A 15,430-nucleotide genomic window follows, 5' to 3' on the forward strand; every position below is an offset into this window, starting at 1 on the left:
GCGCACGCTGAGGGGCCTGCGGCCTCCTCTGCCTCCCGGGCCTACACACCGGGCCTACACACCCTATAAAAGAGTGGCTTTCGCCAAGGCTCTGCTCTAAAAATTCGGACTATTGCCCCTAAATATTGCTCTTACTGTCACATTGGGGTTTGGTTTGCAAAAGAGGTGAGACAAAGATGCCCCTTCACAAGTTGTATCATTCTTTTAGCTCTGCGATAAACAGGACAAAGTCCTCTCAGTCACACAAGTAATTAAATGGCAGTGCCAGTACCTCGCGCTAAGCCCTTGCCTGCATTTTACGACTCCTCTGCTGCACCCACATTAGAAACAACTGACCATGAATTTCACGTGCAGTATTTTTCCCTTTCAGGAAAAATAGCTATTTCATCTTGTCCTTACGAAATGCAGAACACCTACTTTCAGTGTGACCCTCGTCTCTCTGCCAAATGGGGAGTAAAACTGCACCGCTCTCGGGGAGCCATGCGTGTTTTGGAGAGCCACTCCAATTCAGAAGCCTGCTGTGGGAGGTGGAGTGTCTTTTGAGATTAGTGTTTGGTAGCGAGAGCATCTTCCTGCCTAAGTTTCCATCTCACATGTTCTTAGACATTTTCCAGCATCCACCCGATGTGCATCGAACAGTGAGCAATTGAGAGTTCAAGCAAATGATATGGAGGAATGGATAATTAGCCCCTAGGAATGCATCCAGCTACAGTTATACTCCATGAAGGTTGGAGACCCAATCCTCCTCAATTAAATCTGATACTGAAGGAATTTATAGGGCTTTATCCAAGCTACTAATTCGCAATTTTACTGCAAACAATTTACAATCAAATGAAGTGAAAGCTAGAAGCAAAGAGTACATTAATGACCTAATTTTCCTTTTGCGTTTCTCTTAGTTTTATCTTCCAGTTAAGACCAATCTTAAAATTACAAAAATATGCCAGTAAATAAATAAAAACTATTTTATTTTAGCTATTACTGCATAAAAGCTGAATTGTGAATATGAACTTCAGTGTTGCCTTCTGCTGAGGACAGACTTGTATCACCAACCTCCAGTAAAAGAAACTGGGAAAATATCACCACTTCTCAGACTGAAAATTCTTGCCCCAGCAAAGCAGTATAAAACGTATCACAGTATCTCAGTAGAAAATCTAGTGTTCTGGGCTAGCAATATGCGATTTGTAAATTATACAGCCATGTGCGCTATAAGATGTGACTTAAAAATACAATAAATATGCTGTCAGAAAGGAAGCATGAATGTCAAAGCAGCTATTTGCAATACTCCACTGGAGCTCTGTCTATACCAGGAGAGATCTAGGTACAGCCTAAATAAGAGAATTTTTATTAGGTCTAAAGGCACTGGTCAAGTGACAAAGACCTCAGTCTAGGGGTTTCTGTTTCACAGGAGAGCAGTCAGCCTGTGCCTTGCTCCTAAAAGAGACACCCTGCTGCACTCTGAAAGGGGCTCTAGGGCCGAGCTGACCTGCTGAGACAGTCAGGTAACTCACGTGTTTATGAGCAGCTGATTCTTTGGAGGTTTAGTGAGCTGAGCTGGCTCAAGAGGGTCAGTCAGCCGCCAACACAAGGGAAGCAAGTGGCCAGGAGCAAGGCAGGGCTGCCTCTCCCAGCCACAGAATGCTGCTAAGACCTCAGGAGACACTGAGTCGGGTCAACATCTCAAAGCTGTCTCCTTCCATTCTCACAGCTCCTGTTTCACTTTCATCCCATGCTTGCCTGACACTCCAACCCCCCAGAGCTATGTAGGAAAGCTGCTGTAGGAGCAGAAATCCCAACCACTGGTGAGAAGGTATTCAGGGCCTGGGTCAGAACTTGCTGCTTTTGCCTTCAGGTGTACCTGCACTGTGTTCACTTACCACGAGCCCCAAAGAAATGCACAGGAAGAACCTGCAGTTACACAGCTTGATCCCATCACAGAAGAAAAATCTGAGTCCTGTTTAAGATGTGAAATTGCGAGATGCTGAGACACATATCTGGACAGAAGGCTGGCTCTGGCTTGACTTGGCTGAGTAATGTGAATCGGTAGGCCACCAAGGGAAGTAATACAGCAAGGTAAATGAAATTTGCTTAGCAGAATGCACTCTCTCCAATGGTTTGAAAATGAATTCTTTCTTCTTCTAGCTAAGCAAACACAATGCACGGCATTTTTCTGAACCAGAAGCATATGATAGAAACACAAGTTGCGATAAGCACTTCCCCACGAGTGTCCTCCTTGGCTAACAAAAGAAGCAGCGAGAACCTGTACAGCTGAACTAAGCATTAGTGCCCACAGAGAAACAAATGTCAGCCCAGGTCTTGCTGGGCTGAGGTACAGGAGGAACAACCAGATCTGGATAATTTGAGCAGGACACCATCCTAAGAAGGAGTGCCTGGGGAGGCACCGGTGCTGATCGTTAGATCTCACCACAGAATACTTGGCAAAGTCAGGGAGTGGTATACAATTGCAGTTTTAAATCAGCCTTTGCACTCCACTACCCTGGAGCTGCTTCGTGGTGGTCCAGTCTTCCAGCACAAGATGAGGTAGCTACAAAATGCCAACTGCCAATGGCCCCAGGGCTGCTGCAGCTTTTCCTCAGGTGAGGAGGTTACCCAGGTACCCTTCCTGCCTTCCCTTCCTCGCAATTGCCTTTGAATGCACAGTCATTAACCACAAAGATTTCCACTACCCAATAAACATTTCAATCATTTCTCTATGCTAATCTTTTTTAAGGGTTTAAATTAGCTAAAACCTAAATTTTGGTACCAGAGCAGGGCAAAAAGCTTTCAGAAACAACCAACAATATTGGTGAAAAAACAAATTTGCCATCTACTTTGGCAACAAATTGCCAAAAGAGAGATTAGGCTGAACAGGCAGAGGCATAATTGGAAGATGAACACACACGTACAAGTAAAGTTGCATTTCAGAACTATGCATTAGGTGCCAATCATCTTAATGTGAGAAAACAATACAAGGATTCACAGGGCAGACGTCCAAAGACTCCAAGAGACCTAAAATGCAAAGGATGTATAAAAGCTTTACACAAAATCTACAAATATTTGAAGGGTGTGAAGCTAGGAATTTTGTGGGTTCAAATGAAGAGAAAGATCTAAGCGTAACAGGAAGAAATTACAAGAAATCAGACCATCAGGATAAAGACGTTTCACAGTAAAATTTAATAGGCAGCGAAATGGTTTCCCAAAGCAAGAAGCTGAAGTTTGAAAAACCTTGACTTTAAAAGCACATCAGAAAAAAATATCTGAATAACAATTCAGATTTGAAACTTGGAAAACATATAAGGCTGTAAATCACTGAGAATAGAAGCGTACGTGCTTTTAAAGATTTAGCCCTCAGCAAGGAAACATCTCACAGAGAATATGCCACGCGATAGCAATACTGGTCTAGAACTTTTCCCACTTGTAGTACGCATCTCTGTTTCCTTCCTTCTCCCTCCCCCCCAAGCCAATATCGACCATTTCCACCATGCAGCAAAGTGGGACGTGTTCTGGCGATGTGCAATTACTCGTTGGAACACAAACAGTACCGATACGCTGCGGTAATCTCAACGGTAGCCTCTAATGGAAGTTGTCTGCTTATTCCCATTTCCATCGGGACAGCAGCCTGTGATGCGACTAGACTGTCGGTCTGAGCTAGACTGTACCCCCGAGACACCTCAACCACTCAGTGTGTTGGAAGAGTCATTTTAAGAAACAACGTTCTTTATCCCTACTTGACTCCATGCCAAGGGAGTCGCACAAAAACCTTGGGATATTTCAGTGCTATAGGTTACGTAACAGCTACTTTTCTGAAACCTCATCTAAAACCCTCAGTTGTTCAAAAAACAGCAACAAAACCCTCCTGATAATTAGCAAATTTTCCCTCTGATAGTCAGGAAACTGCAAAAACTTAATAAGGTTTCTCAGTTTCTTTATCTTCCTCTCCTGTAACTGCAGAACCGCTGATCTCCAAGCACATTTGGGTTTCTTTTCTCTTTGTTTCTTATGTAATGATGTAGTTGGACCTGTTCCCTTCTGAACCCCTGTTAGGAACATCTCCCTGCTATTCTAAGTACCAACATCCTTTAATCCCTTCCCTAATTTAAATATATTCTAAGTGGCACTTAGCTCTCTACTGGGACTCCAAAGCAGGCACTTTTATTAGGACAGACCTATACAAACTTCATTTTCCAAGTGCAAGACGTTGCACTCACTCCTTGGAAGTATCAGCGCTGGTGTGGAGGCAAAAATCCCAACCTCCCAACCTTCTCTTGCTCAGCAGCAAGACTAAGGGCTGCAAAAGGACCAGCTCATCTCCTGTGACTCATTTTTGTAAGAGAAGTCACAGGTCTAGTGACACTGAAGTCTCTAAAAGGCTGTACAGAGAACTGAATGCCTTTTTTTTTTTTTTTTTTTTCTTCAGTGGAAGCCTGGAAAGGTTTCTGGAAAGTAAGGAAGTGTCACTTACAGAACATAGCCAAAACTTCTCAGCCAAAAATCTGCAGGTGCTTTAAAGAAATACCAGTATCATTATCCTCATTTTGCAGATGGAAAAGCAAAAGCAGAGAAAGGTAATGCCAATCTCAGCATCATGAACTCAACTCAGATTTCCTGGAATTGTTCACTAAGACACAAATCCGTTCTTTATCCAAATTTATTTAACATGTAATGAAATAGATTCCAGAGAACTTGGCCTGCTCTATGTAGGAAAAACATAAAAATTCATATAACATTGGTTTTGTCTGTGCAAAAATCAAGATTATATGCACTGATCTCCTTAGTCTCTACTTGGTTTCAACTGAAGAGAGGTTAGAGAGAAAAAGTGAGCTTAGAAAAATGAAAAGCATTACTTAAGGCTTGCACAACATAATCTTACTTTAAATTCTAAGGTGAAATTCTTGACCTAACTGGAGCTCCTACTGATTTCAGTGGGGCAAGGTTTTCACCTCTTAATATGTGGTAAAGGGAAGGAGAAAAGATCACTTTCTAAAGGCACTTTAAAGAAGTACTGCATTCAAAGCAAAGAAAAGTTAAGTCAAATATTTCATGTAAACTCAGTGAGCTCATTTCCCAGATGAGCTAGATATCTGCTGAGCTTGCCTTAAAGGGCAAAAAGCAAAGATGGCTTCACCTCCTAAATGTGGCCTGGGGCACAGTTATGATGATTTACCTTAAGACAGTTTAAATGCTCTTGGCTTATTCTGAGTGGAGATCACGTCTCCTGACAGCCAAAGATACTGAGACACTGAGGTTAGGTCAGAACCCGGCCTCAAGTCTCTGGAATAAAATAGAAAAGGTACATCACAAACAACTGAAAAGGACAACAGCCATCATCTCAAAAAGCTGTCAGAGAACAGCTTTGTTAAAGAACAGGAGGGCAGTAATAGTAATTAAAAATAGTACATTAATTGAAAAGTTGAATTTTTCTTGCATGTTATCTGGCACCTACTGTCGGATAATTGCAAGCAAGCATAAGTAAGAAGTGTCAGCCTGCCATAAGCAATGGCAACAACCTCATGGGAGAGAAAAGTCTTCAGGAAATTGTGGAAGACAAAGCGTTACTTAAAGACGAGAAAGAAGCAGTTATACCAACAAGAAAAAGAAGAACAGGGAGGATCAGATTTCAGTACACCTACTGGTAACTGATAAGGTTAGAGAACACCAACATTTTAATCTGCAGGCATGGACTGAATAGCAAGGTGATTGGTAACAGTCAACACAAATGGCATCAATGTAAACATTATTAGAAAACCTACCAATAATGCCCTAATATACTTCAGGCAATATTTTCACAGTAAATCAAGGGGAATCTAAGTAACATAAAGCAGGAATACTACTAGTTGAAAAACTGCATATGAAGGATAGCTGTCACCAGCTTCTTGTCTTACTGAGACTCATAGAATACAACCATTTCATCGGTGCCTGGGATGATGTGATACCCTTGCTGTGTTTGCAGACCACATCAAGTTGCAGAGGGCAAAAAGTGCTGGAGAACAGGAGTAGAATCCCAAACAATCCTAAGAAAATGGAAAAGTGGTCTGAAATAAATAGAATGTACCTTGGTAAAGACAAACGCTAAGTGTAATACTTCAGATCTTGTCAGCCAGCTGAAGGTCAGAACAATCAACTGCACAAATACTGGATGCAAAATCACTGGCTAGGAGACAGAAAAGGACCTGGGGGGTTAAAATGGCTCAGAAATCAAACATTAATCAACACTGTCACGCTGCTGAGGAAGAAAATAAAAATCCTAAACGTTACAGTGCTAAGTGCTAACAAAGCTTCCTCTGAAGTAGCTTGCTTGGTTTACACTCCACATTTCCAAAAATCCACTGACTACGCACCACTCAGAGGAGAGAAGACAAGAATGAGCGATGTCTAGACAGCAGGCCATTGGAGCTAATGCTGAGAAGAATGAGAGGTGCTCTGTCTGAGTATGACAAAGACCGAGAAAAAAGCTAACACATATATAAAATGCACAAAACGTTGCTGCAAAAAGGAAGAAGTAAAATGTCCTCCATATTCAGGTTCAGGGGTATAAGAAAAACATCTTTGAATTAAATACACTGGTTAGGTTTTCTTGCTAAATTTCTATCATGGAAATCTCTTTGAAAAGGTTAAAGCTCTAGTAGTAATGTTTCAAGTACAGCTCAACTGCCCTGGAGATGGAGGCTAAACAGATAATCTCAAGGTCCCTATTTTACATGATTTTTTTTATGATACACCCTACTTTTTGGAATGCTGCATATGATTCACTAGGCCTATCTGTCATTTACAAATGACTGTTTTCAATACGTTTTCTCTCTTTAGAAATCACACAATTTTCTTAGCTCTGGTGATATTTCCCCCACAGTTTCTATGTACAGAAGCATTTACTTTAGAACTTTGCGCGTCAGATATGCACATTTGAATAGCATGCAGTATTCATGACACTATCCTGGCTTAGCAAGGCATGGAGCCAACAATACTGAGAGCGTAGGCAAGGGAGAAACAGGAGGGAGCAAAGTCAACAGCACTTGTGGAGGGAGAAGAATGTAAACTGGGAAGAGAGAAATGAAAGGAAAGGACCCAGATATACTCAGAACAGACCAGAGAGTAAAGAATCTCAAAAGTTAGGGCAACACTCTGAATTTAGAGTGTGATCTGTCTTGCTAAAACACCCCGCTGAGCATGCAGTTGTGCCCTTCCTTTTATTTTAATTCCCCCAGTCAGGATAAGCGGAGTAAAGAACCATGTTTATATTTGTTCTAGTTTATTGAACATGATCTTAAAATTGCATGAGGTAGAGGAAGGACAGAGCTGTCAAAGAAACTGGAGAACAGGAATAATTACGTGTGGGCTTCATTGGGAACTGAAGTCAGAGGGGATTTTGAGGCTTCTACTTCTTGAAACAGTCTGCAAAAAGGAATTTGAACGGGAACCAATAATTTGTTGGGAACTTCTTTCCTTACAGTAGATATCCCATTACTTCTATTTTCTTAAGTGAACTATGGCAGAATCCATGAAAAAGTTAAAATTTCCACTCCGTTCTTAGTCACTTGACTACTCTGCCTCCCAACACACTACTTCTCATTTAATTACTGCTCTAAACAAAATTACATTATATCCATATGCAATATTTTGCTTTCCAACAGGCAGAATATGAATGTACAGGTTTAGGGTGCATCATTTTGACAGCTGTAGGAAAAGAATACAACATCCTTAGCAGAAAGAGACGGAAGAAACAATGGAGGTATGAGAGGTTGTTGAAAAAGGGAGGGAGGTGGAGGGGAGCTAGAGAAATGATTAGAAAGGGCAGCAGAGGAAGGAAGGGTGCACAGAAGTGAAAAGATGTGGAACCGGTCCCTTCAGCTTTTACTCTGAACACTGAAGGGCATGATCCAAAACATCTTTGAAACTGATGCTAACATTTTATTCACACTGCCACGCCACTCGAAGTACTGCAGTTGCTAAACTGGAAGCACAGAATGCAAGGCACTCGCTGTCTTTTGCTGTTTCACTTGGCAAACAACAGCTCCTACCTTATCTGCCTATCATTTTCACCATATTGCTCCACTGCTGCAAGGTCCTACCAATGCTATCATTACTCCAAAGGAACAGAAAGGGCCTCGGGCACTCTCTATCATTTATAGCACCGTATTAGTAAAATCAGTGAAGGTTTTTTGATACAGCTAATGCATCAGCAGCCACAAGAGCCTTCTCTGCACTACAGCTCCTGCCACTCTGTTGTTTCTTCCCAAGCAGTGAATGCATGTATTATGGAAAGGAGCCAGGAAATCACCTGAGATGAGCAGATATAGAAAACCTTTTGTCCAAAGTACATTTATTTATACTGAAATTGTCAAATTTTGCCTGCTGTAGTAATACATGGATTGAGCTGGGATGGTATTTTTCTGCCTGTTTAAATTGCATCTCTGCAACAGATGGAACAGAATAGTTGTAGCCGTAGGCCAAACTCTGAGAATTATTCTAGTGGTGGAGGTAATAATAATGATCACAAATGGCAAAGTGAAGCAAAAGTTCACATTTAACTCATCAATACATTATTTTCGTTCTTACCACAGAAAACTTGGCAATAGCTGCTCTCTGCTTGTGATCCTTTCTGAATGCAGCCAAAGACTCAGCGTGGGGTTTCCAAAAGTCATCTAAAGGACTTCAGAGCATAGCTGGGCAGGAATTTTTGTATTTCTACTCCACAAACAGTACTAACCTTTGGAACATAGCTAAGGAACATTTCTTCTGTATAGGAATAAAAATTTAAATTATCCATGTTTCCTACAGAACAGGAATTTCAGGATTTCCTTTCAAGTAAGCCAATGCTGCTAGACTGCTCTATAGCTAAGGACTGTAGGAACTGAAACACAGAGGAGCTGCGAGCATAGCAACTCTGAGAGGTGTCACAAGTCAGAAACATGGAATTTTCTGATGCTAGCCAGCTGTTAAACAACCAAACAACCTGGGATTTGGGAAAAATGGCAGCTCGCTATATTGCTATTAAAAGGTTATGTAAGACACGGAGGCAATTCAGACAAGTTTCATGAAAGTACACCTGGAATTTGTTAAAAAGATAATACTAGTAATAAAGAGCAGAAGTAATCTCAGACAGAAGACTTACAAATCGATTTTGTGTGAAACCTATGACCTTATGGCACTTAGATCATTTAAAAAATCCTTCCTTTCATTAATAACTAGTATGAAAAAGTATGTGAAGAAAGAATTCGTGTTTACATTCAACATATATCAGTATATCAGTTATACTTACTAGGTTTCTTTTTGTAGCAATATATTATGGTCCCTAAAGGAATTGCAAGCCCTTGACAGCTCTTTAGTACTAAGAGAAGTCTAACATCACAATATGAAGCTTATCTGGGCTGTTAGGTACTTGCCAGAGTATAACGGTACAGTACTTTTTTGGGATGCTCAGTGCTAACACTTTCTTGCACGTAACAGTCTTTCCAAGTGTTACACGAAGGGTACATAGTCTACAGGTAATTCATCTCTATTTTGCTTATGATTAGACAACTTACAAATATCCGTAAATGAATTGTGGGACCAAGAAACATGGAATGGCTGGACTCATCTAAGGGGAAATTAAAGCATGAATATTTGGGTGCTGCCTTAGAAGAATTAGAAATCTTTCAAAAAGAATTAAAAAAAAAAAGTTTGACAGTTTTTTTTACTATTTCCTCCTCATATGCAACACCCCTATGGATAAGAAGCTATATGTTCCTGTCAACACTTAACTGCAAAGCCATGTGAATATTTAAACTGAGCTGGAAACCCCTGGAAGGCAAGACAGCTTTTCAAGGTCTCAAACATTTTATTAAATTACACTTTTCTATACTCTATGATCTTCTCACAGACCATAGCAAGCAGCAGGCAAGGAACCAGATTAAATCAGTTGCACAGCCACAAGGTGTAGCACAATAAAGAATCCATTACCCAAATAATTTTATATCTAAGCAAACGGAAAATGTAAAGGCATTTACATTAGCATCTGATGTGAATGTAAGCTCTGCAGTACTGATGGAGAAATGATAGTGCTGCTGTCCATACTGTGTGTGATTGCAACGCTGGGCCAATCATTTATCTAACTGCCTCTTAAAAAAATATATATTAAATATGTGCATGAGCTCTGCATTATATGGTAGCAACAAAGCCAAGAAGCATTCGTTTCCTATTTGTTATCTGCCATCAATGCAAAATGGAAGCTGAAAAGTTAAACCTTCTTTTTCACTGAGTTTCCACATAAAACCTGTATGTTTCTCTTAGAAATTCTTATCATTCTAAAGTTGATCATGCACTGCAATCTAGTTGATAACCATATTTAAGATTTCTATTTTCTTCTTTTTTTTCCTCCTTTTTCAAAACTCTGAAAAACAACCAAATGCTCATCTGAGTACGTTTTTTAGATGTGGAAATTCTCTGGCACAAGAACCAAAGTGGGCTGAATTTTGCTTACTGTATTCACAGGCATAGTTCAGCTGAAATGAGTCAGACTGCCTGTTTTACAGACCCCGTATCTTTATCAGCAATAAAATCCACATGCAGCTAAAATCCACATGCGAACTAAAATGGAAGATGGAGTGAAACTGAAGAACATCCTTTTGTCGGTGAAAATTCAGCCAACATAGTGGGACCATCTGGCGGCAACTTCCCTGATGTGATAAGCAGACTCAGCTTAGTAACAAACTCCTCCACGGATGGACAACCAATGACTCAACACTGCACATTCTTTTTGGATCAGTGCAATAAAAGCAGTCCCACCTAATACCAGGGTCCCCATCTAATACTAGGGGACACCGAGGTACTAGTGCTATTATACAATTGAATGTAAAGCAGAGCTCCTCCCATCACTTGGGTCCTTCACATGGTTCACAGGATTTTTTTTTCTGAAAAAGTGAACAGGTCTTGTCTAGGTACACTGGCCAAATCTCAGTTTGGGAGATGGCATTCTGCCTTTCTGAGATTAAGTTCATCAAGCATATATATATATATATATATATATAAATATATTTCCCATCAAAGTCATTAAATTAGACTGATATGGGGACTACATGCTGCTGACCACAGTTCATGAAAGTGTACATAGCTGGCATAATTTATTATCATAAACCCTGTGTAAATAAAAGATTACAACATGTACTGCCATGTCATGTCACGTTCAAGGATTCAATGACAACAAGAACTGTTAAAATGCAAGAAAAAGAAAGTCCTATCAAGATGAAAACAGCCCTTTAAGAAAATTATTTCAGTGCTTCTCAATCTCTATTACCGACTCAGCTGGTGAGAAGTGAGATTCTCAAGTCATTTCCCCTTCTCAGATACAATGATAACAGTTGATTTTTTTTTTTTTAAGAAAACCGGTGTATTACTCATTTTGTTTCCATTCTTATTCTAAGAAAATATGTTTTCATAAACACCCACTGAAATGTAAACGAATGCATACGTTAAAAAGACTAAATAAAAAAAACAGCTTAGGATTTCTCACCTGTGTAACTCAACTAAACTCTCCCATCTCCCCAACGTTAGAAGACAAAGCCTTCCCTTCAGAAAACAAAGCCAAACAGAACTACGCCTTCCATTCTCACAGCTCTGTAATAAAGATAGATCGTGGAAAGAACAGACTGCTATGGTCTGGCCGCAAGTATTTTTGTAATAGTCTCTCCAGGTAGAAGTGATTCCGTTTGACTAGATAACAATATACGTAATGGCTGTGTTAAAAACAGAAAAGTAATATGAATGAGTGCTGACGTCCTGAGGTCCAACCTCAGTAATATCGGGGAACGTAGAACAGATTTTGAAAGGAAGGTTAATGAGTGACATGGACATAAAGGCAAAGTGGGATACTATCCAAAGAGTTCTCCAGGCTGACATGGTAAAATAATCAATGTTTCAGACAAAGACAAAAGATACTCAGTCAGACTCGTGTGGCTGGACTTCTGTAAAGCATTTCTAGAGGAAACTATTTGTCAATTTAGAAAACAGTATCTGCTGGGTAGGCAGCTTGGTGGAGGAAATACAGCAGTGAGAAGTATTAAGGGCAAGAATGTCAGGTGGCAGGGAACTTGACTACTAGAGGTTTCTGAGGATAAATCTAGTTTAGCATTTTCATTAATAATCCTGGCATAAACAAGTGTGCTAATGAGTCAGTGATGTTGGGTGTCACCGACAACACTGAAGAGGATTGCAATAACCACCCCAAAAGAAATCAATTTCTTTGGTGGCAAGAACAACAGAAATGTGAAATGAGTTCCATATGAACCACAAATGTGATTCTGCACTTGGGAGTTAACTGCGGAAACTTCTGTAATAAAGCTGAGAGCTCATCAATAAGAAATTACTAAGGTAGAGAACGTATGGTCTGTGTGATTCAGCTATGAAAGAGACAAATGTGATGTTAGGAAGCATCAGTCAAGGCATCTCCAGCAGGTAGAAAAGTATTAATGCCACTGTACAAGGGCTTTCTTTCAAAAACTGTACATGATAACGTCTTCAACACTCAAGGAAGAGATTCACAAGTGGGCACACCAGGCAGACAATTGCTGCCATATAAATCCAGATGTGCCTATCTTACAAGGGAAGGCCAGAGGAGCTGGGATGTTTATTCTGAGAGGCAACTGGAACGTTATCTGTAATTACAACAGGGTAAACAACAGCCAGGAAAAAAGCTGATGCAGGAAGAAAAGAGGTATAAATTGGTCATTAGTCTGAAAATTAGAAGCAGTTTCTCAGGCATTAGAACAATTTGGTTGCAGAACAGCTAATTGCAGCATCTGAAGCAAAGAAACCCAACCTACTATGCTGTGAACAAGACACAGCACCCCTGCCACTCCACGATACCAAGGAGGCCTAAAATTAAAATGCATTTTATGCACTGATACCTGTCAGTGCTGCAGTGACAGGGAGCAAAAGAAGAAATTGCTTATCAAGGTGTCTCACTCACTAGAAAGCAGAGTTACCACTTTAATGGTGGTGCTTGATATAATATAGCCTACAACAGCATGGGACTCAAGGTGACACTTTCAATTGTATGTGCGTAAATGTGCTGGCCTGCATTTGCTTATAAATTAAGTAAATAATAACAATATCCATGGAATACCAGAAAAGCAAGCAAAGCATACAATTTTATTTACTTTATCACATTCAGGAATCAAAAGCAGTAAAGCAACTTAGAGGAGATCAGTGGGTGCTAATGTTTGTACTGCATTAGAGGACGTTCTCACAGGAACCGCAACATGGTGTCGTAGGCAATGACACTGATAAATGAAGACAGAGGAGAGAATCAAAATAGATGCAGATGTTCTCTAGAAGCGTTCCAGGATGATGAACTAAATGACTTTTTCGTAGAGTGTCTGAAGTGATTTTTTCCAAACTCTGCTTATTCCTTATAAAAACCAAGACACTAATGGGACCAGATATAACAGACCTTCCCCTACCAGTACAGTTGACTAGGCACAGCACACACAAAACTATCTAATTAGGTTGCCTGGCTTAAACACATTACAGAAAACAAATGAACTATCAGTGTCTTAATAGCATACATCTGGCCATTAATGTTAAATATTTTTTCTGAATAATTTTAAGGAAAATAGCTTAACACTGTCTGTACTTCTATGTTAAAAATAGCACTGACATGTTTGCCTCCCTCCTAACACAAAGTACTTAGGAGTCATACAGCACCTCTTACAGCCTATCAACTGGCATCAAATCCAGGGTGATTCTAATAGTGTGCAAGTGACTGTGCTGGAGATGGGTGGGTTTGCTTTGTTTTTCCTGAAGAGGAGTTTCTGGCAGCCAGAAACTACCCAGAGGGACGTAGATTTGCCACACAGGATTAAAAAAGGTGAAGGAAAAATACTTGGAAAGAAGTAAGTCATTTTCCTGAAAGGACATTTAAAATTGACAGCAAATTCCAATGTGTGTTTAGTTCAGTTTGGGCTAACATCATGATCGCACCTATCCAGAGAAGCTCATTCCCCTAACCCCCTCCAGGCCTCATCGCTCAGCAGCATTACAGCTTTGACAGTTGAGGGAGACTGTCTCAAGAAAGTATTATTAATTTCTGAGGTGAAATACCAGAGATTGACACTCATGGTTATTTCACACAATAAGTTCATTCAATAGCACTCAGGGACAAGCCAAACAAAAATGAGGTTTGGCCTCTTGAGCCCACATATAAGGCAGATTACAATGAATCACCATTTTGCGCAGCAAACGCAAATCACACCTCCTTGTGTGAATGTGTTTCTGGGATTACCCAGAGGTCTGAGGTTCCCTGGATGCATGCAGTGACAGGAGAACGGACTGAAGGGACAATTAGCCTTCCTCCCATTCAACAACTTCCATGGCTCATGAAAATCAATTTAACATGGCTGTTACAAAATCAACAAAGAAAACCCAACGCTGCTGAAACTTGATGCCTGCACAATACACGCTCTCCTGGGTAATCTGCAGCATCCAGACATTGCCACCGCACGAGTTCCATCTCTGCAAAGGGAGGTTAATATGCGCCGGGGAGAGAAGAAATATTCCTTCTTTTCTCACAGCTCTGGCTGGGATGCAATGCAAAACAGCAGCTCCTCTACCTTTCCTAGCAGGGAAGTTGCCCACCTTGCTTTAAAAAGAAAAAACAACAAAAAAAAAGACACACCTGAGCACATGTTAATTCATTCAACATCCCTGCACTAGGCCCCCTCCTGCTTTCTGAGCACTGCTTGCATCGGAGCAGTTAAGCCACCTCACCTCTTTGCTTTGAAGCAAACAGAGCCGTGTGGGGGATTGCTCAAACTGCTATCCAAAACCTAGTGGGAGCTGCTCTTGCCCTGGCATTGCTGCAGCACTGCCGAACAGGTGAGCCAAGAGGCTGCTGTTGTGGATGGCTGAAAGATACCACCCAGCAGCTGCCTGACAGCACCTGGCTGCCATGGCAGACTTGAATCCCCAGGTTGACAGGGACCGGGAAGCTTTGTAACCCCTGAGGAGAAAATTTGCCTCCATGGCTAGAGGGGCTGTTGGGTCGAAGCAACCCTCACCAAATGTCAACAGGGGCTAAACGACTGCATGGGACTGGGAGGGAGGATTTGGTTCCTCTTTCTTTGGTATTAGCCTGAAGTAGGCAAGGACTTGCCCAAGCTGGGCTCAGAGTTTTAAACGGGCTTCAGCACAGTCCAGCATGCTCCAGGGAACAGCATCTTTTCCCCAGATCCTTCAAAGCCAGATAAATGTAGCACTGCTGAGTGGTAGGCAGGGGCACGCACATCCTGCTGCAGCTGGATATCTGCCACTGCAGGACGTGCCCCCAGCACATGAAGCAGTCTGAGAGTTCAACCCCTCTCCTCCTTTTTGCTCTGAGCACTTGTGCATCCACGTACCAAGATCCCAGCCATGCATGGGGCACAAAATAGAACTGTGAGGCTTTGGAGAAGGTCCTGGATTC

The 15,430-nt window shown here is 41.1% G+C and overlaps 1 long non-coding RNA gene across 2 annotated transcripts in view; it reads right to left on the minus strand.

The window, feature by feature from the left end:
• LOC310899672 overlaps positions 1-15,430 on the minus strand; it is a 224,263-nt gene that overhangs the window by 11,096 nt on the left and 197,737 nt on the right. The window lies entirely within an intron of this gene.

The sequence above is a fragment of the Anser anser genome, assembly GCF_964211835.1.
Source record: "Anser anser genome assembly, chromosome: 4".
In the NCBI taxonomy this organism is placed as follows: domain Eukaryota; kingdom Metazoa; phylum Chordata; class Aves; order Anseriformes; family Anatidae; genus Anser; species Anser anser.